At 38.2% G+C, this 27,658-nt stretch overlaps 1 long non-coding RNA gene across 1 annotated transcript; it reads right to left on the bottom strand.

Moving 5' to 3' along the window:
• Positions 1–919: 919 nt before the first annotated feature.
• On the bottom strand, positions 920–11,223 carry LOC138684559 (uncharacterized). Its single transcript, XR_011323807.1, has 3 exons — positions 10,663–11,223; positions 7,090–7,200; positions 920–3,877 (listed from the first exon to the last, which is right to left on the bottom strand). It is a non-coding gene; the product is annotated as an uncharacterized lncRNA (long non-coding RNA).
• Between the last annotated feature and the right edge of the window lie 16,435 nt (positions 11,224–27,658).

Genomic DNA, 27,658 nt, shown 5'->3' on the forward strand with positions numbered 1-27,658 from the left:
TTAATTAGAAAGTAGAACTATGCTTCCGGCATCCATATAATTTTGCCTGGTTTCCATTAGGAAATGTGTCTTCTAGTTTTCCTCCAGGTTGTCTTCAAACAAAGCTTTCTGCTTTTGAATGTGATTATTAAGTTAAATTACTGTGTATTTAAGACTTAAAGCTTAATTCAACACATTATTTAAGTACGTGCTAATTCTAATCACCTAGCTTGTCTTATTTAATAATGCATTAATGGGATATTTCACCTGGTCACAGTTAAATTCTCTTTAAGTGCTTACCTTAAACCTTTAAGTCAGGTAGAAGATGAGAATCAATCCTTATCTATTGTCCTCATATTTATGACATTTCATGTCCTCTCTTTACTTCTGAAGAAAATAAGAGTAGCAGTAGTTTGTTGGCTGTCTAGAAAGTCCCATTTCCCTTCCTTTTCAGATTCTGTTGATTTATGTTTCCCACTGCTTCCCACTTACCTGGTTATTTGCATTCCCTTTTTTTTTGGATTCAAAACACAGCAATGAGTTATAAACACACATTTTAAAAGAATTTTCTGGGTAGGTAGGGTATTTTTAAACGCTTGTGACATAACAACATACCACCTTAATGTCAAGATAACACATTTACTAAGGGAAATTTATTTGTGCTAAGATATTGCTGTGCACTTGCCAATGTCCCGATTCTTTAATGCCTGAAAAGCTGAAGAAAATGAAACAAGCACTCTGAGACAACATCCTGATATAGTGGTCTGATGCGTAGGTTGTGCTACTCCAATTCTGGGAATGTCCAGAGTCCATTCATTAATTGAGATCATTGTAAAAATATTTTGTTTGCTTCCTTCCTGAATTAGGACAGTGACATCCATCATTCAAAAAAGTTTGCTGGTGGTACATAAGGAAGCTATCTGAAAGTTAAGCTACTAAATATTTTATACTGTAGCCTCTTTGAGTGCCTTTCAAATTCTCAGACAAGCACAAAATCAAAGTAACAACCTATCCAAATGGGAGCAAAATATGTTTTTAAGCATTGCTCATACTTTCAGAAAGAACATTGCTCAAGGCTGTTTCTGAATCTATGTACACACACACACACATATATATTTCTACCATGGGTCATGCAAGAACTCCAGCTGTAAGGAGTTAAAGCAGCTTAAAGTAATCCGGCTAAGAAAATTTCTGTGAATAACCAGTGACTTTAATGATATTTTATTTTAAGTATAAGCATTGCCAATACATCTGTGGGACAAGAAAAAAAAAAATCCTTCATGAATACTTTCTCCTACTCTAGAAAACTATTAAATGTGAACTCTTCCACTGAAATCAGAGCAACGATAAGACTTATGTAATTGGTGTTGACTAAAAGGATTGTCACCTAAAGCTACAACTTTAAAAGAGCTGGATAAAATTAAAACAGAATAAGATATGGGTGCCTATAGTCTAAAGTCTCCTTTGAAAAATCCCGAGTATTTCTTTTTCAAATTGTGTTCAGGGCTAAATCCTGCTGTTCTGTCTCTCGTGGTGCTGAGAATAAAAGATGGAAAGTAGATAAAAATACGGGAATTTCAGAAAAGACTCAAGAGTTCCAGCATCTGAAGTGTCCTATTTTTAACTAATGCTGTTCAAGAAAAAGGAAAAAAGAAAGAAAAAAAAACAAAAACAAAAACCAAACCCACAGGAAAAGAACTATCCATAGCAACCACCGTTAATTAAATAGAATTAATATTGCACATTTTCAAAAGCTTTTCTATTTATAAAAGTTTGGTAATTTACTGTACACTGGTAGTCAATATCACAACCCAGAAATCTTTTTTCATCTCTGCATGAAAATTGGCCTCTCAAGACAAACTGTGTTTCTCAAAACTGATAAGTGAAGCAAAAAAACAGATCATAATGAAAGTCAGCCTATAATATATACATATATACTTTATGTATTGGATCAGAGTACTCATTATCTTTCCTCCTATTGGAACATTTATTTCTGAAATATGCCCACTAAGTTTACAAATATTTTCCCCCTGGAGTATTACTGACACACCAGTACTGGTAGTTAATGATAGGCTTTGTGTTGGAAATAAGACAAATAAAAAAATCTCTAATGTAGTACCAAACTGGGAAGTGGAGTCTGAGAAATGAATACTTAATACTAGTTTTATTGCAGTGGGAATGGAAGAATTTATTTTGAGACTACAGTGTTTGCTTGCAGTATTTCTCTATCTCCTTCTAGCGTGTTGACAAATAAAAGCAACTTCTTGCATTTTGTCACCACATCACCGCTAAGGCTTAGTCCTTACACAGCGTGTGCCAGGGGCCACCCACAAGTGACAGTCCTTGCACTCTTCCAAGAGTGCAAATTACCCTGGAGCTACTAGGAAGAGCAACCAGGGTGTATTTTTTCACCTTCCTAAGCCAGCAGAACTCCCCAGCTGCGACGCAGGAACTTTTACCGTGTCCGAAGTCTTCACTCTTCACTACGGGTCTGTCCTACGCGCTGAAATAGGGGAGAGCCCGAGCCTGAAAAGTAATACGTAATTATACAATTAAGCAATATATCATAATGTATGGAGAGGTGCAAAGGAAGCAAAATCTTGGCATTCTCTTTCAAGTGCATGTTAATGAAAAATAATAATTTAAGTACAGCTTGAAACATTCACCAATTAAAAGTTATGATGTCGGCTAAGCCAGAGAGGCTTTTGTTCTTCTGGTATGGCGAATGCATGGTAACATGACTTGGCTCAACTGTCTTTTGTCACAGGCCACGTTAAGTGCCATTACCTTCTATTTCCCTTGAGCTGAGCTAAGACTGTGGCTGCTGTGGCTCAGCTGATACATGGTAACTGACTGCAAGCAGCAGCTTGAATGTGAACTTGACCTATCACAACTTTATTTTAATGCCATTCTTCACAGTTATTGCTGTGGGATTATTTTAATTTTCTGCAGGGGAGAAGAAGAGTTATGCCATTTTCTAGTTTTTCTTTTCACAGGAATACAAACGCACAGCTATTAGGTACAGCTGCGGCGACATGTGTGTCATGCTATTTTAACTAGCAGCAGCAGGAGCGTTGGAGAGGGGAGGATGTACACCCTGTGCGCTGGATTCGGAGGAAAAGCAGCACGGGCCCCTTGGATCTGCAGGCTTAGAGAGGGTATGGCCCAAATCTTCTTGGCCAGACAGAGGAGCAGGCAGTACTGGTGAAGTGCCACATGCAGGGCTGCGGCAAGGGAGACCCTCGGGCTCTCCTTTCTCCTGCCTCCTTTCTGCAACCTCAGTCCCACGTGTGACTCTTCACCACGGAGAAGAGCTGGGTCAGCTTGCAGACCTCAGGCGCCCGTTCCATCTGCCCTCCCATGAATGCAGAAAAATTTATCAGCCGTGGAAGCTGCACTAGAAAAGGTCATGGCTGGCTGATGTGGAGCCTGACCGACCATTCAGCACATCTGTGCCTGCCGTTTCGTGATGTTCTTTTCTCAGGAATACACATGACAGAGGGGATAGCTATGTGGCTCGGATGGAGAGGTATTTCATGTGACAAAGTAAAACCACCCCAAATGCTTGTGGCCATCCCTGGAAAAGCTGGAGTAACTCAGAAATCACAACAAGAATCTGTTATAATGGAAAACATCACACGACTTCAATGCATGGTCACCATCCATTATTTCTACCATTTAGGTAACAATTTTCAGTAGGTCTCAGGTATTTCAGCTTCAAAAGTACACATCTCACCTTACAAACCAGACATTATATGTAATTTCCTCCAGTGACACAATGATTTGTTCATCTTCAGTATTACTCTTCAGGCATTGTTGTCTTTCCTTATCATATTCAATTTTCATTTAAAAAAAAAAGTAACGTTGGCTGGCTGATATGGCTAGAAGTTATTCTTTTCTGAAAATGAAAGGTAATTTCATTTTAAAACTCATTGTGGCATTTACCCCACAGCTATTGAAATATCTGGAAGGAGGAGGGGGTAAAATAATCTCTGTAGCTTCATAGTTTCATTACTATAAGTTTACAGAAAAATAAATAAACTTTAACAGCTTTTTACTATGGAAACAGGACATTTAGTCTCAGTGGGTATCCTGAGTGCTGCATTTTAAATTTGATTTGATTTTTTTTTTTTTTTTTTTAAAGGGCCTGTGGGGGAAAATGATTAGGATGAAAGGATAGGTCTGGAACTTCAGAATAATTTTAACAGCAGTTGCCAAACTTTTGAAGTCTCCATGAAACACAGCCTATTGGGGAGTAGTACTCTAGCGTTGCTGGCTAATATGAAAAGAATTATAGATAAACAGGTAAGATAACTGTAACTCTGAAGAGAAATGCGATAATATTGTTAATATAACATGCAGAGCAAGGAGAAAAAAAAAGCCCAAGTCTTATGAAACACTTGGGGAACAGTTTACACTTTTCTAAAATCTAGAATTCATGAAGGGGCTTTAGATAAAGCTTCTTTGTGCTTGAAAGAAAAACACTAGGCATATCCTAAGGCTTTTGAGCTAAGAGATGCGTAGAAGATGCTCTAGCAATGGAAAAACTTTTGTGCAATGTAACTGCAAGCCCATGATGCAGGAGGTGGTCAGTGAAGTCAGCCCTCCAGCAAGGCAAGGGCCATCCAGGGCATTATTTACTGTCTTCCCCTTCTCTAGGTAAATTTTAGTCTGCTTGGCAGAAACCACAAGGCTACAGCTTTATCTGTCAAAGTTTTCAAGTGAAAGCCAAGTTACTTCTGCAATCCAAAGCATCTGGGGGCTAGGGCTTTGAGAAAAAAAATCTCAAAAGCTGCAAACGTGCATCTGAAAAAGATAAACACAGGAAGTGTCAGAAGCACAATACAGGTGCTTTAAAACTGAGCATCTCCAACTGTTCTTCTACCATAGCTAAATAGTCCAGTTGAAAAATACATTGTTTGAACTCTGCCTATAGGAAGTCTCGTTATACCTGCTGAAACATGTATAAGTATTCCTTTGTTTCCTCACTTCTGTTTTTCACTTCTTAAAAATATTAAGAAACTAAAATAATCAAAGAATCATAGAATGATAGAACAGCCCAGGTTGGAAGGGACCGCCAAAGATCATCAGGTCCGAACTTTCATGGGAAAGGAAGCCCAGATGAGGTTATCTGTCACTCTGTCCAATCGCATCTTGAAAACCTCCAGTGATGGGGACTCCACCATATCCCTGGGGAGGTTGTTCCAGTGAATGATTGTTCTCACTGTAAAAAAAATTTCTAATATCAAGATGAAACCTCTCCCAGTGCAACTTGTACCCATGCCACTTGTCTTTTTCACGAGGCTCCTTGTGAAGACAGAGCCTCCGTCCTCTTTGTAGCAGCCCTTTTAGTACAGCAGTACTGTGACGAGATCCCCCCTAAGCCTTCTATTCTCCAGGGAAAAAGACTGTAATGAACAGTATGCACATGTTACTTTAATGCACAGTATTTAAAAAAAAAAAAAAAAGTTCTGGAGCAGCTAGAGCCTAAATAGTAAATAATAAGGACCTCCCCTTCTCCCAGCCAGCCAGGCTGACTCCACAGCAGCCTACACCAGTCTAACTACTGGTTGCCAGAGCCTTGCTCTCCCCTTTGCAGCACAACCACCTCCTGTCCTTTGCACCAGTTCTGCCAGTCATTTTTTTCAGTGTAGCCCCTCCCAGCATACCAAGCCATCTCAAATTTTTCTTTTGTCTCATTGGTTTGATGGATTAGTGCACTGATTCAGCTCCAAGTGAGGAGGGAGGCCCCCAGAGTCAATGTAAAGCAGGAACCATTACAACCAGCAGCCAGGTGGATTTGTGCTGCTATTGAACTCCAATCTAATGTTCAGTACTGAAGTGCTCTTGCTGCTACCCGACCCAAAATAATTATTAGTAAAAGGACAGAATCCCTAAACTCTATAATTTATGCTGTTGTGAATTCGTTCGAAGTTTACGTCTTTGTTTTCTGACATTCTTATTTCTTTGTCCTCTATGTTCAAGTATGGAGGCTAATTTGGTAACATAAGCCGTGCTGAAGAATCAGTGCAAAAGTCTAACACGGAACTGCTGGCTCTCCAAATATGTTGATGATAACAAATTTTAATTGCTTCAGAGTGTCAACTGTGTGTCAGCAGTTTCCCTAGGCCATTATTTACGCATCCAGTGTTTCAAATAACAATTTTACAGATAAGGAGAAGGAGCACTCATACTGTGGTTTCTGAAATGACAAATGGAGGTATCCTTTTGAGAACAAATATTCTGGGAGTGCTGAATAGTATTATACTGTCTTGGATTCAACAGGGAGAGCACTAGGGCTTTGTATCTGACATTTCATTTAAAAAATAGCCTGTAGCTGGGTACAACAAGAAAGAGGAAGGTTGTGCTTATAAGTGTAAGTAATGATTCAGACACTTCTTCCAATTTCTTTTCATCCACTACAATATTAGTACCTGGTCAAGATACATATTTTTTTCCCTATTGTGATTATGTGTCTCTATAAAAGCTGAAACACAAGAAGTTTTAAAGTGACATAAAGAATCCAGTTGTCCCTTTCTATTCAACATTTATATGACCCACATTAAAATAACAGCCTATAGCATACAATAGAGGTACCTGAGTTAGATCAGATACTGAAGGAAAGGTTACTCACACCAATATAGAGCTCAAGGTGAGCTACACCGCCTTGTTTCTGGGGTTAAATCCAGTGATTGTCACATGCCTGAATAAAGGAGTCCTGTCTTTAAGTAGTTTGCCTGAAGTCACAAAGGGCTGAGGCAGCTGCTATGGGAACCGAGCTGATGCTTTACTCACAGTGCTTAGTTGGTCTAACAGTGATTTCACTGTCCCTTGCTCAGGTCCTTAAGAATGGACCTGAGCTTTCCATGTCTAGTGCAAATGTCATCGCCTTCAACAGCGCTCACACTCAGTGGCCACACTATGAAACCAGCATGCTAAAAAATTAATAGCTTCACTCAAAGCCAATGTAATCTTAATTGCTTATATGAACTGTTCATTATTCCTCATGATTCCTTTGGTACCAGTGTTGCCCCATCTTAAGTACTTTCTTCATAACTAATGAATGGTTGCTGCGTTATTTTGCAAATTAAAACAAACAAACAAACCAACCTTTTTTCTGGGAACAACAATAGCTTAGACCAGGTATGTGCATTATCGGTTCCATATCAAAGACAAGGTTCTTTACTTCTCCTTTTGGTCACCTCTTCCTTTACTTCCTAGCTACAGAGGAAAAAAACAACAAACCATACAGCATTTTAATAATGGAATAAAGTTCTCAAGGGAGGAAAAATAAAGCAGAACACAGTTCACAGACTGAAGAATAAGTATTGATCGTCAGAGTGAGAAAGATTGTTACTCCAGAAATAGTTTAGTTCTCCTTATGGAGCCCTAATTGAGAAAGGATTGAATAAGACCATATTTCCACTGCAACTTCTTTAAGGCACAACACTTGCCATTGGGTAAGAAAACTGATTTTTTCTGTTTTTCTGCAGAAAGCATTACTATCCTTGTCCAGCCTTCCTATCCATCTGAGGGCCAAATAGAGGTCACTTTTCTACAGGGCACTTCATTCAAACAACTCTGTGTAGCAAATTGTGTTAAAAGATTGACATTCAGCCTTCACTGGGAAACTTGCTGGTTCAGTTCAGAAAAACAACTGATAAACTTGTACAATAATAATATTTTTGCTTCTGACTCCAACTAAAATCAGAACATCCAGGATAAAGAATAATGAAAAATGTTTTTCTCTCAGTTATCTAAAGTGTTCTGGTTCAAGTCTGTTTTGAATTTTAGATTTAAAGTTCAGGCCAGTTCTTGTTTTATCAGCACTGGTTCTTCTAGCTGTAATCCCTTTGATTTCTATGTGTCCAGGATGCACAGACAAATCCCAGAAAGCTCACTAAGAGACAAACTGGCCAAGGGAAAGTTGTTTAGCTTCCTCTCCTCATGAAAGGATTTTGTTTTTCTTCTCTTTGCACCTTACAATAACTTTTTTTATACAATATTCACATGTTGTCTTCCAGTGCTATTGTCATCCAGTATTCATACAGCTGCAATAGTATCTTCCCACTGTGTGCGTTCTACAATGAAAATTGCATTTCAATAAATCAATACCATATTTTAGGCAAGCTTCAACTCCCTGGATGAGCCAGAATGTCCCACTTCGTGTAAGAGCTGATTGACTGCTAACAGTGGATTAGGAATTATGAGTGAAATCAGTTTTAAAATTACATGAATTAGCAAAACTAATGTACTCCCAATGCACAAGTCTCTCATAGCTCTGTTTGCTAAAGCCCCTAATACAAACAAACACAAAATACATTTGCTACATCAGGCATTTAGGAACACAAATATATTGGAAGACATCAGGTAAGTTATTAGATCTATTTTTCTCCTAAACAATACAGCAGGATTATTTCTGCATTCCTATGATACAAACACTGCTGGTTTCTCCTCTTATTTTTTATCCAGAGAAAACATCAGAAACATAGGTGATTAGGCCTAGAGGCAGAATTACTCTTAACAGAAAAGCATTTATAAGATCAGTAATTAGCAAATTAAAAAAGGAACTTTACATAACAGTTCCTTTAATGCGTTAGGAATACTCTTGTGTAGTTTTATACATAGATGGCATAAATGCTACAGGAAACTGATAAATCAGTCGCATGCATATTTTACTAATGCACTTCTGTTTATGCAAGTATTAGCTTAGTACATATGTGACAGTTCTTCAGAGTAAACCTGCAGTGATGTTTCATATAAAAAACCCAAAATTATCTGATATTTAAATCCTACACAAATCAGTATTTAAAATTGGTCAGACAAGAGAAAATTTCTATTTGCTCATGTTGTTAAAAAACACCTGTATTAAATTTAACTGAAACAGTTTAAAATTGGCTAACAAGCCACTAAGTAATTTCATGGTGGGTTTTATTGTAACACATAGTATTTCATTTTCTGTAAACTTTTCTATGTAAAACTAGAGCATATAATTATTCCGTGGGAAAAAGATAATAATTTTTGTGATCGTCTGTATACATCTGTCCATTTGTCTACTGCTGATCCAGGAAGAAAGCCGTATTTTTGTGAACGTTGAAGTCAGTAGTGAAGGTCTTCCCTTTGTTCCTCCAACAGTTGCTGACCCATTTTCACATGGGTGCTTTTCTTCCATCTCCTTTGGGAAAAACAAATGCCTTCAGCTTTATGTAGGACTGCTGAAAGAGGTACAAACACTGAAACTGGGAAGGGTCGCACCCACAGAAAACCAGTCTGATTTTCTTCCTCTCTTCCTGTGCCATACACTGCTTAATACATGTGCCTTTTGCTCTGCTATGGTACACCAATTGAAAATAAATTTCTTGCTTAGGAGTGTCATTCTGTAAATGATTTCTAGGACATGAGCTACACGTGGTGGAGAAGTGCATACAAGACTAGACAGGGGAGCTTTGCACAATCTGGACACTTCTATCTCAACGTGATGGGAAAGACTTGCTGGGAGGATGACATCTCCTTTGTGGAAAACTCCAGATGCAGAAGCAGCAGCTGAGACCTGACTAGTCATAGCAATGCGAGTATTTAGCCCTGTGGTGAACCAGGCCTTCGTGCCGCAGTTTCAGAAGATATTGGCACCCCAGTTTGAAAACATTGCTCTGTATATACCCGAGTAGAAAAGAGCAACGGTTATTGCATGCAATTACGGGAAGTAACTGTGAAAAGGCTTAGCACTTATTTCAACAAATATGAAAAGCCATGCTGTAGTTACGCGGTTACAGTGATATTTCTGTTGCAGATGGAGTAGAGCCAGCATATCAAACAGTACCAGTTAGTCTTCACTGATCAAATTGCTGTACATATGTTGTTCCAAAACCTTGATGAACAAAAGCAAAAGTAGGTCTGCACAAAACTGTAGGCGCTGCCTGTCCGGGGAATTTTTGCAATGTTCTCTGCTGTTCTCCAGCTCCTGCATTTTGTGGTGAGAGTCCCTGGGCTGGGTGTCACTTCTAATTATGAAACAGTGCCTTGATGAAAATATATACCAGCCTCGAGAAAATCTGTATGTAGAAGAATGAACCATATCTCTAGAAACCTGTTGGATATCTCTGTTTCTTGTTAGGTCGATCCCCCACTCCCTTTGCTTTTTTCCTGTTTATCTTAGGAGCTAGCCAGTGCATTTAGCAATACTGTCATAGATCAACAGTTATGTTGCAGTGCTATTTTGCAAAATCAAGGAAAAATTAATAACTGCTTATAAAAACATATATTACCTTTGGATGGAGCGATTCAAGGAAGTTAAGGTTTATTTTCTTTGTGTCATATAACAATTAATAGACCATATCTGAAATTCCATTGTTTGGGGTTTTTTTACCTGTTTAGATATGATCAGTCCTTTCACATAACATTGGAAAGTACTAAGTGAAGGATTTTAAAAGTCTTATTAAAAATATGTGCCCTGCAAATTGTGTTTGCCTTATCCCAGGCATAATCAGAAAGAGAAATGAAGCCAAAAGCGTGTGGTCCTACCTAGTGCATTCATTGTCTGTGCAGCCATAGCAAATTAGCACCAGGACCCTGATGCTAGAAAGCAATTGTGTCTTTTCTGAGTATGGTTATAATACTACCCTTCACTTCTGTTACTCATCAGTAAGTCTGTCCCAGAAAGTAGTTTGGGTTATAATCTCTTACCTGTGCCCACTTGATGGTCCTATTGGAGAGGATAGTCGTTTACAAAATTATCTGCTTAAATTTTCCTCTAGCTCCCTCTTTGCCTGTTCCTTCTGCCTGCGAAGTACATTCTGCTCTGTGCTCCAATTTTTTTTTTTTTCCTCCTCTTGAAGAGCATTCAGATGGTGGAGGCTCTGTTGCACTCTTCTCTGCCTCACCCACACATCTTTACATGCTACAAAAAAGCAGAAAAATGCAGGTTCCTTCTCTTTTCACAGTTTTTAGTGTCACTCTTTAAACGGTCAGCATGGAAGCCTAAGCCCACACAATCTGCAAAGAGCCAAAAACCTTCTCTTCACAACCGAACCCCTACCATTTCCTGACAACATACCCATGACACATCATGCCTGTACTTTTACAGCAAGACATAAAATATTTGCCATGTCTTCCATCTTTAAAAATAGCAGAGACTACCAAGGAGCTATCATTGCTTTTTTTAAAGCCTTACTCTTGGAATGGATATCTCTTGCTGACAGAACAGTCGTGGATAAGACTGACTTTTTTGTTGTTGTTTTAAATACTCACTTTAATCACCGTATGTAAGCTTGCCAGAGGACTTTTCCCTGAATTCAGTGAAATATAGAAAACAAGTTGCAGTTCAGCCGCTCATTCAGACAGATGGATTTCTCCCACTACCTGGCTGAATATGCTGGTTGGAAAGCAATAGTTAATACATGTGTTATGTCAAGTGATCAGAGTTTCACACCAAGACTTTTTGCTACGGTACACTTTGTTTACCAAGAACCAGACTGACTGTGTTTTGGGGATGTGCTGAGAGCTATCTAGAGTGGGACAGGTTGAGGGAATCCAAAGTTGTAACCATGAAAACCTCTGATCAGCTGCTTTCTAAATTCTCCATGTTTTATTTTTTCAGTTTAAAATTCAAGTGACTAGCTAGTGTCTTTGCACATGTCCATCCTTGATGGGGCAAAGCATCAAGTTCATCCTTGAAATTCAGTTTTATTCCAAAAACACAGCATTCTTTATCATATGCCCCCATGAGGACACGTACTGTTAGGGCACACCTGACATTTTGGGGATGCTGAGGCTTTTCACATACTGCAGCTGCGGCCTCCACTTCTACGGGGTGATGGAACTTCATTAACGGAGGTTAGTGGGTCGAACAGTCAGCCAGAGCTGGGAGATCCCCAGGTATACCCTTGTCGTCACCCAACGCCCTAAACCCACACAAGGCAGCTCGGGCTTGGGGACATACCGGCCCATAGAACCTCGTCATCAGGTGAGTTCGTGTTGCGTGCTAAACCCAAGCCAGAGCTAGGGTTTCAGCCCTAATGTGACTCACAGATTTTTAATATTCTGACTCAGGACTCAGAATCCCTCAGAAGCCACAGGAGCCTGAACTCAGCAAGGCAAGATTAGTCACTTCTTTTTGGTAGTCAACCTCAGGGCGCGGAACCAGCAGGGCAACTGCCAGGGGGAAGATCAGCCAGGAGCCTCGGTGGTCCAGGCATGGGCCACGTCCTTGCCCATGGAACGCCATACGCCCAGAGCCTGAGCTGGGGCGGGTGATGGTCCCTCCAGGCTGTGCCCCAGGCAATGACAACGTAGCTCGGTGCAGGACACTTTGCCCCAGCCTGAGCTGAAATGGTCACCACGGGCCCCAAGATGGCCATATTAGCGCCTTCAGGCCCAAGAAGAGACAAATTTTGGCAGTTTAGAAGCTGCCTCCAAGCCGTTTGGCATCCGTGTGAGGAGAGTACCACAAGCAGGCGTGAGGGGGAGCAGGAGGAGGTAGAAGGGACAGCTTGCTCCCTTTCCCCATCTTTCCCTCCATTTCTCAGCTCTGACGCTACCCCAGCAACTTCTGCACCGCCAGCAGGGAGCTCAGCCGGCTGAGCTCGGTCCAGGACCCGTGGGGACACCAACCACGGCTCAGGAGACTCACCAGGCCAGGTTTCACCAACAGTTGGACAACTTCTCTGCAGAGTTTGACACTGTGCCCCGAGGCCAGACAGCCAAGAATTGGGCTCTGCAACACTGTGCACCTGAACCCTTTTTGGAGCTTGCCTACAGCGATTTCCAGAAACATAAACAGTGGGCAGAATGGTTAAGTCATTCAGCCATCAGTGACACATGGAAGTGATTTTGGTGTCTTTCCTTTTCCCAAATGAAAATAAGAAATGGTTCTTTTGGCTTATTTTCATAGACCTTGACTTTTACTGTGCAAAACTATTAATTGTGTATTTTCTGTGCACTAATCACTGCTATTCATGTAGCTGAACTCAGGGTGGATAACCAAACTAATGCAAACTGAATCCGTATTTAAGAACGAGAAAGATTGTTTCCATACACACTACTGTACAAAGCTTACATTTCAACAAATGAGGCAAATTGATCAAAGTCGTTAAATAAGTAAAATTGTTTTTCTCTTTTCCTCAAAAAAATTAAACATCTACAAACAGCTAATTGGCTACCTCTGAATATGATTTTAGCTTTTATCTCTAATTGAAATTCACAGTCTAACAAACCCCATCTAGCAGGAAAATTAGTGGCTTATAGATATATTGCACTGTTATTCTCTTTTAGGAAACAGTGTGTTTTGGTAGTGTATCATGGGCTCTCACTTCATTACTGGGAGCCATTTTCGGGAATTTATTCTGCCACTAGTGCAGAGAGAAACCCCATCAGCAAAGAAAAGCACCCTTCATCCTTATACAAAACACAATATCAAAGTCTTCCTCTTCTCCAATGTTCTTTGTTAGACCATACCTAAAGTCAGAGTTATTTTTAAAGTTACACAGGAACCTGATTCTTAGGTCTACTCCCATAAAATTATTAAACAGAATTTTAACACTGATGTATGTATCTCATCTAAACAGCTTGGATTTTAAATTGTAAATGTAAAATACTTAAAGCAATACTCTTAGCAAACAATTTCTCGGTAATCTATAGGTTGAAATATATTCACATAAAATAGCTGTTGAATAACTCCAAGGAATGAAAATATTCTGGGAAGAAGTAATCATTTGCTTACAATTAATGAACAGTAGAAAGCTCTGTATTTATGAACAGAGTTGTTTGCTGCAAATAATCCTCCTGGATCTAATCAGAAGATACCTATCTATTTTCAGAGTATTTCAGGTGACAGTATACAAAGACAGGCCACGCTGTTTTCAGGCCCTTTTAAAATGATAGAGGTTTTCAATTAAAAATAATAAGGGATTACACTAATTTCAGTGTAATCATAATTCAAGTCTAATATGATAGGAAGCTGTTTTAGCTCCTTCTTTCTTATGCAGCATGGAGGAAGTAGAAACCTCTGTTTTATGGAAGAGAAAAAGAAGCAAATCTATCAGTCAGGATTCATTAGCAAGCTTCTTGGTATAGTGGCCTTTAGCTGTCACAAATTTTTCAGTGTGTGTTTTAAATCCATGGACTTCTAAGGGAACAAATTAAAGTTCTGTCATTCCTTTTTCCTGGCCTGCTTTATTTCCTTTGAGGTCTGTTTAGGGTCCTATAATCTTGATTCTCTTACATGGTGGGATTCAAGTTTATCAATAACCATCTGTAGCTGTCATTCCGTTTCATGGTCCAAATCTAGCTTCTCAAATGCTAGTCCTAATGTTTGCCGATTTATTTTCTTTCATTTGCAGTTCTCGCTGGGACTTTCCTATTCTGAGATCAGGCAGAAAGTAATGTCTTTGATGTTTTCAAAGGTTGGAAAGATATTTCTCCTCCCAGCATTCTGAGTTTTATTTGAACACATGGAAGGAAGTCTGAATTTTGTAGGATAGTTATCTAGACAGTGATCCACTTGAACCAAATAGTCCTAAAACGTTTAGCAAATACAACTTTTCCTGGTTTCCTACATGCTTGTTTGTTGTGAAATTATTAATCCTTTTGTGCTGTGAACAGAGTTTAGAAATGAAAATCTACAACCATCATAAATGTAACCCACCAGTGAATGCATTCTGGTCTCTGTTCCCAACCCACAGAGAGCATGTATCTATAATCTTCCCAGCAAGGTAGCTCAGGGAAAGGTGGGAATTCAGAGGGCTTCTTGCCAGGTTAAAGTGGCTGAAAGATCATTTACACGAACAGGACATATTATAGGCTCTGTTTGCATGAGCATCCCAAGGTTATGCCAGGCTCCTCTCCAGCGTAACTTTCCTGTACCTAATCTTCCTTTAACCTCACTGAGATTCAGCACTGCAACACATTTTCTGTGCATAAAAATACACTTTCTGTGTGGTAGGATGGCACAGGTCACCAAAAGCGATGTTGTTATACACTTTATTGTGCCTCCCTTTCCAAGACCACCACCAGCAGCTTTTACAGACACTTCACCCAGTTTAGCATGGGCACACACAGCTATAGTCCCTGTAAAAACTTCACATAGAATTCTAAAACAGATCACCCTTTCCCTGCCACAAAATATACTAGTCTTTGCAAAATAATAACTTCAGCCTAAATTCCTATTTAACTTTTCCACTTTCTCTCTGTGCTCAATGCAGCTTCCAGTTTGCTTTCCTAACCAAGGGGTCACTGTATGATCAAAGTTAACCTAATCTTGGTTTATCTGGTTGAAAGGACAACCTTTGCTCCAAAATTTTATCAGCTTCTGTATAGGGCCGAAGTCCTATAATCACCAATACCAGATCTGTTCAGTACAAGAGCTGAACAAACATGATCTGAAGCAGAAGTGAGCACTTTTTATCAAATTAGCCAACGGACACAATGCAGAGGTGTACCTTTACAGAGCATTAAGACATGTGGCACGTTGACACCAGCCAGCAGCCGATTACCCACACAGCTGCAGAAAAGATCTTAAATGCCTTAAAATTAGATTTGCTCTGTTTGCTCAAACCACAGTCTTGGGGTCTTGCTTATGCCTCCAGGAACTTGTTATCGTCTCCTTAATCGATGATACCCCAAAGTATGCACACCTTACTTTACCTTGTGGTCATTAAGGCTGAGTGGCTGATGTTGTCCCTGGTCTGCCAGAGTAAACCTTATAAAACTGATAGCACTGCATGGACTCTCCGCAGTCAAAGGTCTCCCTTGGTATCCTAACAAACTGTGGATCATGAGTTGGAGATAAGACAGATCCTTCAAGGCACAAAACCAGCTTGAAATTTAATTATTGCAAAAGGCCAATTCTTGAAACAGTCACAGAAAAAGCAATGATAAAGCACAGGATGGCTGTTGTGGACCTATATTACCTTTGAGTGCTATTTTCCAATCCAAATAGATAAATTTCTTTGGAGGCATATTTGCATGCATGGATCCATACTGATCTTTTCTGGAATCTCACATCACTGCATGAGTTTGGGAGTCTCAGAGCAGACCTGGGTCATAAGTCCTCGGTAAAAGTTTACATCACGACACTTGAGCAAAGCCTATGCTAAAGTTACATGCCCAAGCAAACTCTCTGCCTTTCATATGCCTTCAGTCTAATTCATGCACTCTTCTACCAATTTATCATAAAAACTGAACACATTCATAGAAACTCCTAAAAATGAGGCTACTTCCATTTTGGTGTTAAAGGAAAAGGTCCATTCACATGTTACAATAATGAGTTTGACAAAAGGTGTCAATCCTAGTAGGAAACTCAGAAATTATTAATATGCAAATTCATATTTCCAAAATTACTTACGTTAGGCAGAGTGTAGATAGCTTTGAAAAATTAACTGTAGCATAAGAAATATTAATTAAGGTTTGAGGAAGCTGAAGTCTGTGAACGTGTTTTGTGACAGATCAGTAAAATTAATTATAACTGACAAAAAATCTAGCCACAAAGTAATTCCCAACTTACTACTAGGACTCTTAATTCCAGCTGCTCTAGTGCAGAAATGTCAATACGTGGGCTTCAGGCTAAGGACCCAGGTCAGGCTCCTGGCTTCGATCTACATTGGTGGTATTCTTGGGGCTACACCTCAGGAACAAAACCCGAGCACTTAGTTGCCACAGAGTAGTGCCGGGCACCTTGTGGTACTTGACTGTCCAGCTCAGGACAGCTTCTCTTCCTAGCTTCTTGTTAAATCTCACTCACCGCACCAATTGTTGCTATTCAAATTCCCCATGACTTTTGCTCCTGATACCGCTATACCAATCCCAGTCCTTATCAGGGTGAACTTCTGTGTCAGTCTACTCTTACTTCCACCCTAACACCGTAGTACTAAGCCTTCCCTGTGCTTTCAATGGCAAAGTCAAACTGGTTTTCTTTCAAGCTATCCAAGACTAGCATGGCAACTTTTCTAAAAGCCAGCTGATTTTATATTTTTGTCTTCAGTTTCTTTGCATATGTCCCAAGCAGTCCACAGCAAATCTAAACAGCAACTTACTTGGGAAATTCTGCCCAGCTCTTTCTGCCTTGGACTGGTTCATACCCAGTTACTTCATGGATATAATGCCTGTTCAGAACAGTTATGTATAGGAGCCATATAAGACTGGACCATGCTCAGTGTAGATGGATTATTTTTTCATTTGACCAAAGTTTAACGGACATATAGAATTTATTGAAGATGCAGTGTTTGGACAAGAGCAATAAAATTCAGAACCCTAATGCATTGCCAAATTTTCAGTCCCTCCTTCAAAGAAAAGGACAAGAGAGTTTTTACTGAAAGCTTGTATAAGTTGCTCTTATCATAGCCAAAGTAATAGATTTTTTCCTGATTCCATTTTCAGAACTATCTGAATAATTAGATGATACTTGCCCAAAAATCATGTGGCAGACACCCAGCACAGAATATTTCAACCGAAATATCTCAAGTTTGGCAGTCATAAGCAACTGATAACTTGATCTTACAAACAGGATCTTGATCTTACAAGCCAAAGACTGGAAAACACCATCAGTTCAGTTTCTAAGAATTACTATAGCAATTCTTTTCACACTCCCTATTCACAGGTTAGTTGTGTGATATTGAGATTCTAGTCCATTTTAAAATAATTTATATTTAAATAGCTGCCTTCTGCTGTTTCAGTCCTGAAGGCAACTTTCAGTTTAGTTATTTGGGAAAAGCTACTGGATTCATTTACAGTTCAACAACATTTAAGTCAAATTATGTCAAATGTTTGGATTCAATCACTTGGATTCAATAACATGATTTAGAATAAAAACCAAAGAGCATGCTTGGGGTGAAATGAATAATACAAAATCAATCTAAAAGCTATTTGATTAAGCTAAAACTGTTTAAGGATTAGTGATTGGTATTTACATAGAAACATTAGATATAGGAATTACTTTTACCACATTTATATTTAAATTCTATTAGTGGATTTTTTAATCAACTCGCTGTTACTGAAAAGCCTAAATTAGAACATAAATAGATACAATTAGCTTTGTCACTTGCATACCCATTTGTTGCTCTCGATGTCTTATTACAGCTTCAAACATGCTAAGAAATCTTAACCTCTGGAAAACACAAAGATAATTTAATACTTCAGCATATATCAAATGCAACACTGCAAATATAATGTCATTTACATTTTACTTCCCATTCCACACAAATACAGATATACGAATATAGAAACTATATATATACACACACATCTACAATTTATATACAAATATATAGAAGAGTTACATTAGATTGTTGCTGAAATGTTGAGCTCTAGATTCTTGTTATAAAAGTGCACAAGTCTCAGGTCATTTCCAGGGAAAAGACACTGACAGCAAACAATTTAAACACAGAAGCTGAACTAAATGCAGTATTTTAAATCCACTGAGTTGCCAGCAGTGGTTCTTTAAACATAGTATAAGTAATACGGATCCAGACTAAGATAATTTTCTACATGTGGCCCAAATACACTGCAGTATAGCATCATTAATGCTGTACCTTCAGAACAGATGCTAGTGTGAGCTAGGGTGAAGCTTCTAGTTTCCTGAGCCAGCTAGAAAGCGATATAAGGCACAGGAGGGGAAAACTGCTAGCCTTGTGTCAAGGCTGGAAGACTCCGTTGCCTTTTGAAGGCAAGAAATCTGAAAATCAGTTGAGAGAAGAGTGATAGAGAGACAGGAGAAAAGAGATAGAGAGACGGAGTGAAACAATATAATCCTACAAATCACAAAGCTTTCTTCTTCTTTTAACTGTCATATGGCCTCTCTATTTACTAAGACCAGGCTATAAAATTCCATTTTATAAGTAATAATCCAGCCCAATGAAAGCATGAAAATGCCTGGCAAAACTGAAAGAAACCCCAAGATTAATAAAGTGATAACTGTAAAGCACTTTTGACAGTAAACCTCTGCCTCTCAAGGAGAGTAGGTAGAACTCAGGGTGGGTATAGAGTGTAGGCAGCAAGGTTTTGGTAGCAGGGGGCGAGCGGGGGGGGTCTGCAGGGGTAGCACCCGTGGGAAAAGGTCACGGTCTGCCCTGTGCCACACACAGTCTGTTCCAACCTGTGGCGATAAAAAGGGAGGAGAGGTGCTCAGAGCGAGACTGAGCCTTGGTAAGGGAATAGGGGTTTTAAATGTTTTGGGGGTTGGTTTTTTTTTTCCCCAGTGCCTTAATCAGTAATTATTTATGCTAACTGCCAATAAATGAAATTAAATTCCCCAGACTGAGTCTGTTTTGTCTATGGCAATACTTGCCACGTGATTTCCCTGCCTTTATTTCAACCCAAAAGTTTTCTCACTCTTGCTCTTCCTATTTTCTCCTCCATCCTGCTGGGTGCATGCTTGGCTGCCAGCCGGTGCCACCCCAGCACAGGATGTTATTACAAATATCGGTTCAGAACAAGCAACACACAGCCGTCTTCTCCCGGTAAAGAACATCAGTAGCAGGGAAAATGGGCTCCAGAAGGTATATTCCTTCATTATCACCCTTCCTCCAAAAACTTGAGGCCTAAATCTCCTCACTCTTTTAGTTACATTTATTACTGTTACCAGCAACGATTACTTTTACCTTATGCCAACGCCACTTCTCTCTGCAACTCTGAGGACTGGAATAGGTTTGGGTTTTCTTTGCAATGTGATCTTTACTGATGAGGAACCTGGGAAAAAACCCAACTGATTTTACATATCTACCATATGTGATGCCACAGGGGATAAAATAAACAGAGATGAACTTCTAATGCTTTTGTAAAATGTAAAGTTGTAAGTATTTATGAATAACACTGATTTTCAATGTAAACATTCACATGGCATTTGTCTATTTTTGCAGACAAAATTCAGGTCTATTTAGCTATTTGAAAGTCTTTTTCCATATTGCTTATTACCTTTCCTGTGCAATGACATATATAGAAGGCAGTTTATTTACTAATATATAGAGCACTCATGACATATCTGCATTATAATAAAATAAGGGCTAATATTTGGGCACTTTTGCACCATGCAACAGAGCAGTACAGAAACTTCAAAGAAAGCTGAGGCTGTGCCTGCTCCAGAACCAGAAGGGCTATAGCTATTTCAGCACAGCTTTGCACCTCAGCAGTTAACTTCCCCTGAAGCAGAGGCCCAGGCAGATACACCGTTAGAGGGAACAAAATACTACTCTCTGCACTGTTGCATGGACTTGCTAGCTCCAGTGGTTATTTGCTGAGTTATTTCTACACAGTCCTCCATTTTGCAGTATAAGCAGGTCTGAGAATGCCCCTGGTGAGCAACGGGCCAGCGGAGCACCCCAACCTCTTCATCAGTACAAAGTGTTGCCTCTCTGCTATCAACAGGAGATGGAAGTTTTCACAGGTGCTGTTCTCAGCAAAATGCAGAGCTGAACTACATAGTAAATCACCTCGTACAGAAGAATTGTCTTGATGTATGTTTTGGAGAGCAGTAAAGAAGCCTAAAAATCACACAACCCCATTTCTATCCAGCAGTGAATCAAATGACTCACCTAAGCATATTTGAGTGCTGGGCTGTAAGGAAATAGCTCAGACTGCATACAGTTCAAATCCAGCATGATTAATTTACCTGCTTTTTCTTTTTCAATATGGTAAACAGAGTGACATATCTAGATAATATATGCAGCCACAAGCTGGGTTATAGCCAGAAAACATTAAACAAGAATATATTTTGCGTTTTGCTTTCATAAAAAATTGCCCTAGTGTCTTGCTGGAGATATGACATTTTACACAGAACAAATAGCTATGATTAAGGAACAAATGGTTTCTGCTTAATTTAGTTTTAAGGCTGATCGCTCTTTTTTTCTCGTTACATGAATTTTCCTCAGCTGAAATTTGCAACAGTAATCAATGGGGACTGTACAAAAAAGGAGGGTTTTTTTCTGTGGGGTTATATTACTATTTAGAACTGTGCATATAAAAGACAAGTAAGATTTTAGCATCAGAAACATTAGAGAACCTCCATCTCCCTCCTTTTTCAGAAGGCTGCTTGCTCTCTGCACAGTTCACATATGGTAATATGAAATATAGGCAAAAGTGCTGAAACATCCCTGAATCCCAAAGGGCAATCTGTAAGTTTATTCAGCACAATCTGAACTGAAAACGGGCCTTGAGCTTCGCACTGCAAACCAGACCCCAAGCAGAACTTCCCACCATTTCAGTTCCACTCAGACTGAAGTCTTGACTTGGACCTTGAGTTGGACAGACATCAGCTCCGGACACCAAGTCTGTGGTGTCTTCCCAATAGTGAAGATGCTTGGTTTTAACATTTTTTTCGAGTATGTGTCCCCCCATCCTCTCCCTGACGTCCTTTCCCATTATCATGGTATTTTGCTGTAAGTTTTTTGCACCAGACAGTAGATGAGATTGAAGTCAAGTCACATTCCTAGAAATATTAGATCAGGTGCTATCAGTTCCTAGTTACTGCAACAGGTTATATTTAATTTTAGTGGCTTTTAGGCTAGGAAACAAACCATGCTAGTATGACAAAGCTGCTTTTACAGTTAAGGTGGAAAAGCATTTTTTTCTGATACTACCTAGAAATTTCTAGAGATGAACATTCAAGACAGAATCATGTGATATTGATTGATATGTAATTCAGTGACCTTCAGTCACGTAAACCACTTAAACCTTTCAGTTATGTAGAGTGGAAGAAACCATAGCCTTATGATTTTCTTCTCTAGTTTTGCAAGTTCTTTTAAAAGGACCAGTAATTAATATAGCTGGGCTCCAAAGTTGAATATAGTTAAAAGCTTCGATTAAGAAATTTTTGTTTGTTTGTAAGTGAATATTCTAGAAAAATAATTGAAATGATAACTATGATGCTATAAACTCTCCTGATGAATAGCAACAAAATAAAGAAAAGGATTAAATCCTAAGAGTAGTACAACAATCAATTAGAAGGAGCAAGCTACATTAGCCAGGCACAAAACAAACATACTGAAGTTATGAATTTTAGTTGCTATACAACTGAAAGAATGAACCACCAGAAAAAAAAGTTTCTATAAAAAGTAAACTTACATCTGGAAAGTAGGACTTATGGTAAAAAAAAAAAAAACAAACCCAAACCAAAAAAAACCCCCACCCTATCTTTTCCTATTTATCAATCTCATTTACTTATTATAAATCACAATAAATGACTACAAAAAATCATTCTAAGTCTGTTCCATAGAGATTTGCTAATGCTTCAGAACAAAATCTAGCTGAATTCTTACCTCTTTTGTGATATTACTGCTCATTTTCTTTGCATTGTCTGATCAGGAACATCAGGTCTTTATGAGGATAACTTCTACATAGGGGACTTCAAGTGAGTTGCTGAAACACACGTAGTAAACTCCTTAAGAGAATTATCTATCATTAGAGATAGAAGAAAACCTCAGTTCAAAGTAAATTCAGAGTGATGGGTCCTTCTGCTTTAAAGTCTCCCTGTAACATTCTACAATGCTCTGCTAGTTCTCTCTTCTTCTAGGAAGAAGAGTCTAATCATCAGCCCCGTAAATCAGCATAGTGCTAATGGAGACAATGGGACTCTGCTGATTTATACTGAGGCAGGGTCAGGCCCAAAGCTTCCATCATGTTCTGTTCTGGATCGATAGTGAGAAAAATGTAAAGGAGCAGAAAAACACTTTGTAGTGTAATTTAGCATAAAGGAGAGGAAAAAGTTTTGAAAAGTGTTGTGTTTATTCATTTACTGTGTTAGCTTTCTTAATATTGGAAACAGTATTTAGGTTTTGATACTTGTCTGGGAAAAAAAGGAATTTAAAATACCAAGCTCCCATCGTGCACATAATTCACAAACCTGAGTCACAGGTGTATTTTTTGTTAGTCATCGTATATAAGTCTAAGATATTTTTAGTTACTTAAGTCATGTGCTAGTGTTACAGGACTCCGCTGAATTTCCATCCCAGCTGTAGCCTCTCAGCATGGGTTGTCATCACTCACCCATCATCAAAACTGCTGTGGGAACTGACACCGCAATCTGCAGCAACAGAGGCAAGAGTCTGAGACAGAGTTATCTGTAGTGTAAAGGTCTACCTATTCACCTTTAAAAATGTCAAAGCTGGCATACTCTTAGGATTTAGCTTTGCTTGACAGTTCCCGCAGCATCAGAGAGGGCTTAAACAATTCTGAAAAAGATTGCTCATTGACACCCATTCTTTGCACTAAAAATTGAGCCATGTTTGATTGTGTGTCTTTAAAACGTCTTAGCTGAAATGCATATTCCTGCATTTTCTATAATCTGTTATCATCGAAATTATCTTCTACTAGGGAAGATGCTCAGAAGACTCCCATTTTGGACTGACAGTTCTGTTTCCAAATTTTGTCACCTGAATTCCTCACATGAAGAAAGAGAAGAAAAGAAACAAGAGGATAACCTATCTTCTTGAGAATTCATTTTAAGGAACTACATTCTCAATTCTTTCCTCATTGCATGCTTATAAATCAAAAGCACTCTAAATTCATTAATGTCAGTGGAACTATGCTAGCAAAAAAAAGGTGAGAGAAGAACCAGCCCCTATGGATAGCTCTATTTTTTAACCTGGTTAATAGCACATATGGAGAATCCAGTACAGAAGAACCAGACAGTGTTATGTGCAAACAATTAATCCCTCAACACAGATTGAAAAGCAGTTAAAGTGATATATAGTGCTAATTACGGAAAGAAGGTTAACTAACATTGAGAGACGTATTCTAGATAACCTCCCAAATGTGTTAAATTGTTAAATTGTGGCCTCGTTAATGCACATACTTTCTGTCTTGTCTGGGATGCTATTGTTTCTATCACAAAAAAGGGAAAACAGGATTTCCTTTTTGATGGACCAAATGCTAATCTCATTCACATCAGCATAAATCCAGATAAACTCACTGACATAAGAACACTTTCAAACTGGAATCTGGCTCATTTTCCATTCTTTCAAAACTCAGAACGGGAACAGTTTTTCAGAGCTCTCATTTGCTATTCCTTTGTCATCTTCTCTCACTTTTAGAAGACTCTTATCTTTTTTTCTTTTTTTTCACAATGGTTCTCCGTGCTAGGAATAGTTCCTTCTTTCTGTACAAGTGCGATGATCTTTCATTTTCTGATATTCCCTGACTTGCTGGTTTTCCATCACCAGCTTCATGTATTATTTTTGCTAGCAAAATTTTTCATTAGCTGTTGATGACCTCTTATTTTTGAGGCAGAATGTTCAGACTGTACTGAAGCCTCTTTGCTGGTAACTGTCCCTTTTAAAGAATTGCAGTTCAGGGACTTAATATCCTGAGAAATTTTTTAGAATTTTGACTATTGCTATTTTGAAAGACTACTTAAGGTCTATTCCTGCCATCTTTTTCTATCTCCAGCTCTGTTTAAAAATAACAGAACTGCTGAGGCTTTACCACAATCTGTTATCTCAATATTTTTTTTCATGTAAAGGCAAGATGTTAGTAGTCAGTACTATTTAGAACAGTATTCTTCCATTCATTAAGAATAACTGTTTAATTTTATCTATTAACTTGTAGATAACAGTATGGTATATGTGTATCCATCTTGAGAGGAAGGTAATTGAAGTATCTGCGTTATATTATCACTGAGTTTTCAGTAAAATGTATCTATAACGCTGTCAGTTTAGCGTATCACTATAGTGTAATATAGTTTACACTCTTCAGCCTCCTTTTGATGACTCTTTATCCATGTGAACGTTTTCAAACACATGAACAGAGCTAGTGCTGTAGTAGAACTGTTTATGTTCTCAGTGTATTTGAAATGGCAACTTTTTCCTGGTTTTAGTACTGGATGGACTTATAATACATGTGTAAGATATTACCATAGTTACCAGGCTTTCTCTTAATACATGCATCTCTCACTTATGCTGAATTAATCAGTTGAACAGTTATTTTAAATGACTAAATATTAAAAGCCTTATCCTTTAGTGAACCTCAAGTTCCCCTTCATGTCTCCCCACAACTAGACTAAGTATCAGAGGTATATTCTGCATGTTTCCTGTGATTAACTGAAATATCCAAATACTCCAGCTTGGCTGCCTAATTTGTGTGAATTAATTACTTGGTATGTTTTCTTCTTTCCTTTTATGTTATTAAATGCAGTGACAGAGCTGACTGTGTGTCAAGGCAAAGAGCATTTCCAGTCCTGAGGTATTCATATAGTTGTAGTGAAAAATATAATTAGATGGTGTCAGCAAAAAGAATTAGGTAGGCCAAAATATCTTTCTCTAGTCTCTGTATAACTCCATCACATTAAATAATAGCAACTGATCATTATAGGTTTTTGTTTTTTTTTTTTAAATTATGCTTTCTCAACATTACACTTCTAAATCCTTGGTAAGGAGTGCAATCATGTGTCCTTGTTTTCTATAAATCTCTCCCTTTCATAACGACGAGAGCAGCTTGGGGTTTTAGTTCAGTTTAAAATCCCTGTTTCCAGTACCAACTGTTGTTTCTTAGCAGCATAAGAAGGTCCTGCATTGGTTTATTCAAAAATATGTATTACTGGAAGTTTGTTGGCTGTCCTGTAGACAGAGCAAATCAAGCCTCACTGGTAGGACAAAAGAACTTATTTCCTTCTTTTTGACTTTTGGGGGATCTGAATAGGGCAGGTTTATAAAAAAGAATCCCTTTTCGTGTATGTCATGCACTTCAGCTTTTTAGATAATCATTTCTAAACAGAAGGTGTTCTGAGATAAGGAGAATTATAGTAAAGTGTGGTGTCCTGACCACATTCTTTCCTTTTTCTCTGTCCTCTACCTCACCTCCAAGGAAAAATTGTTGAAAAAGAAAGAACAAAAGGATATTCTAATGTTATTTTCATTTAAATAGGTTGCATTATTTAAAATTATATATATATTTCATTAGTCTTCATATTTATTTTGCAGACAACTAAAATAATTTCAAACAAATACCATTTTCACCCCACAGAAGATATACTTTCTATTGCTTTTCTTAAGAGCAACCTAAGTGATCAGGAGAATATCTTGTACTCTCCTGCCAGATTTGAGCTCTTTCTGGGTTTGGTATTTGGTCCGTGGTTTTTGGCATAATCTTATTTCAACTGGTATCCAGGGTCTTTATAGTATTCATGTTGCTGAAGTTATTCTAGAAGGCTATGACCAAATCTGAATGCAGCTCTGTATATATCACACTTTCCTATCTCTTCATGCCTCAGAATTTGGATGAGAGATCAAGATTATAAATGCATGTTGTGGAACAGACCATCTCTTTTTTTAAGGTAGGATTCTACCTATAATCTTTAGAGAAATTATATATTGAATAAGTATGAACTCTGTTCATCCTGTATTCCTCTTCTTCTGCCCACCTTCCTAATCTTTGTTTTAAGAATCATGATAGGAAAATCCAAGTAATCTTGCTCTTCTTGGAGGTTGGGCTAGATGATCTTTAAAGGTCCCTTCCAATCCAAACCATTCTGATTCTTTTTCCATTTGACTAATGCAGAATATTCCAGCTCATGTACAATTCACAGCTTATGGTTTGTTTGTTACTCTTCAATGGAAAATGCAATAAAAACTTAATTGAAAATAAAAGACGTAGTACCAGAAAGCTGAAACAGAAGCGTAATCTCAGAGACATTCACATTTTGTAAACTTATATTTGTGTGATTTATAATTAAGGCAAGTAGTAGAAATGTTGAAACTGCTTTTTTTTTTCTAATGAAAGATTAAATTACTTGAAGAAAAGATACTTCATTAGCTCAACCAGTGACAATGGTGAATATGAGGAGAAATAAGATAAGATAATAGAAAAGATTTTGAAAAAGTAGAACTGGAGCTACCTGGGAAAGGGGAAAAAAAAGAATTATTAGTTAAAAAGAGCAATTGCATAAATTATTCCAATAACGTTCCTATAAAAGCCATCAGACTAGTATCAGTAATATGCACATTTTATGAAGCAGGTGCTACTGAAATGATAATATAAATTGAACTGAAAGAGTCAAATCATTTGCCAAGTGATTAAAGTATTGCAATTTATTATACTTTTAATGTGATATTTTTGTGGGATATGAGTAAGTTTTACAACATGTAATACACCCATTTCACTCTTTGTGATCAATACCAACTTAACTGTAATAGCCTGTTCTAAGATTTATTATCATATTTTGCATCTCATACATAGATAAAGGTAGTTATGAGAAGAAAAATGGAATCAACCTGTTTTAAAAAATTTTAAGAGATTCCACTAAGGAAAGAATGCTGTTCCAATATGCTTTACATTTCCACAGAAGGTGTACCTTTAGTGTTTCCTCTCTTGTTCCACTGAAGGTAATAGCAAAATTAAAACTAACTTCAATGGAATACTGTATGAATTTATACCCTAGTGTCTGATTTGTAACATTTTGTGCCCTTAATACTACAAATATAGATAGATAGCAAGATATAGATATAGACATTAAAAAAATTCCAGTGGCTCTGTTACATTAACTTTCATTCTAGATCCAAAATTTTTCTGGTATTCCACATTTTGATTCAATCTTATCTCTTACATTCATTGTAAACACTGAAAGCACACCACTTGAAACAAAAGTACAGCCTTGAAAAGAACTGAATACATCTGTCAAAGGTTTAACATGCTTTATTATCCTCAGTGTCAGTATAATTTGAAGATGTTGAATATCTCACACAATCAAGCTATAATGTGGGAT

Source organism: Haliaeetus albicilla, chromosome 3, assembly GCF_947461875.1.
Source record: "Haliaeetus albicilla chromosome 3, bHalAlb1.1, whole genome shotgun sequence".
In the NCBI taxonomy this organism is placed as follows: Eukaryota; Metazoa; Chordata; class Aves; order Accipitriformes; family Accipitridae; genus Haliaeetus; species Haliaeetus albicilla.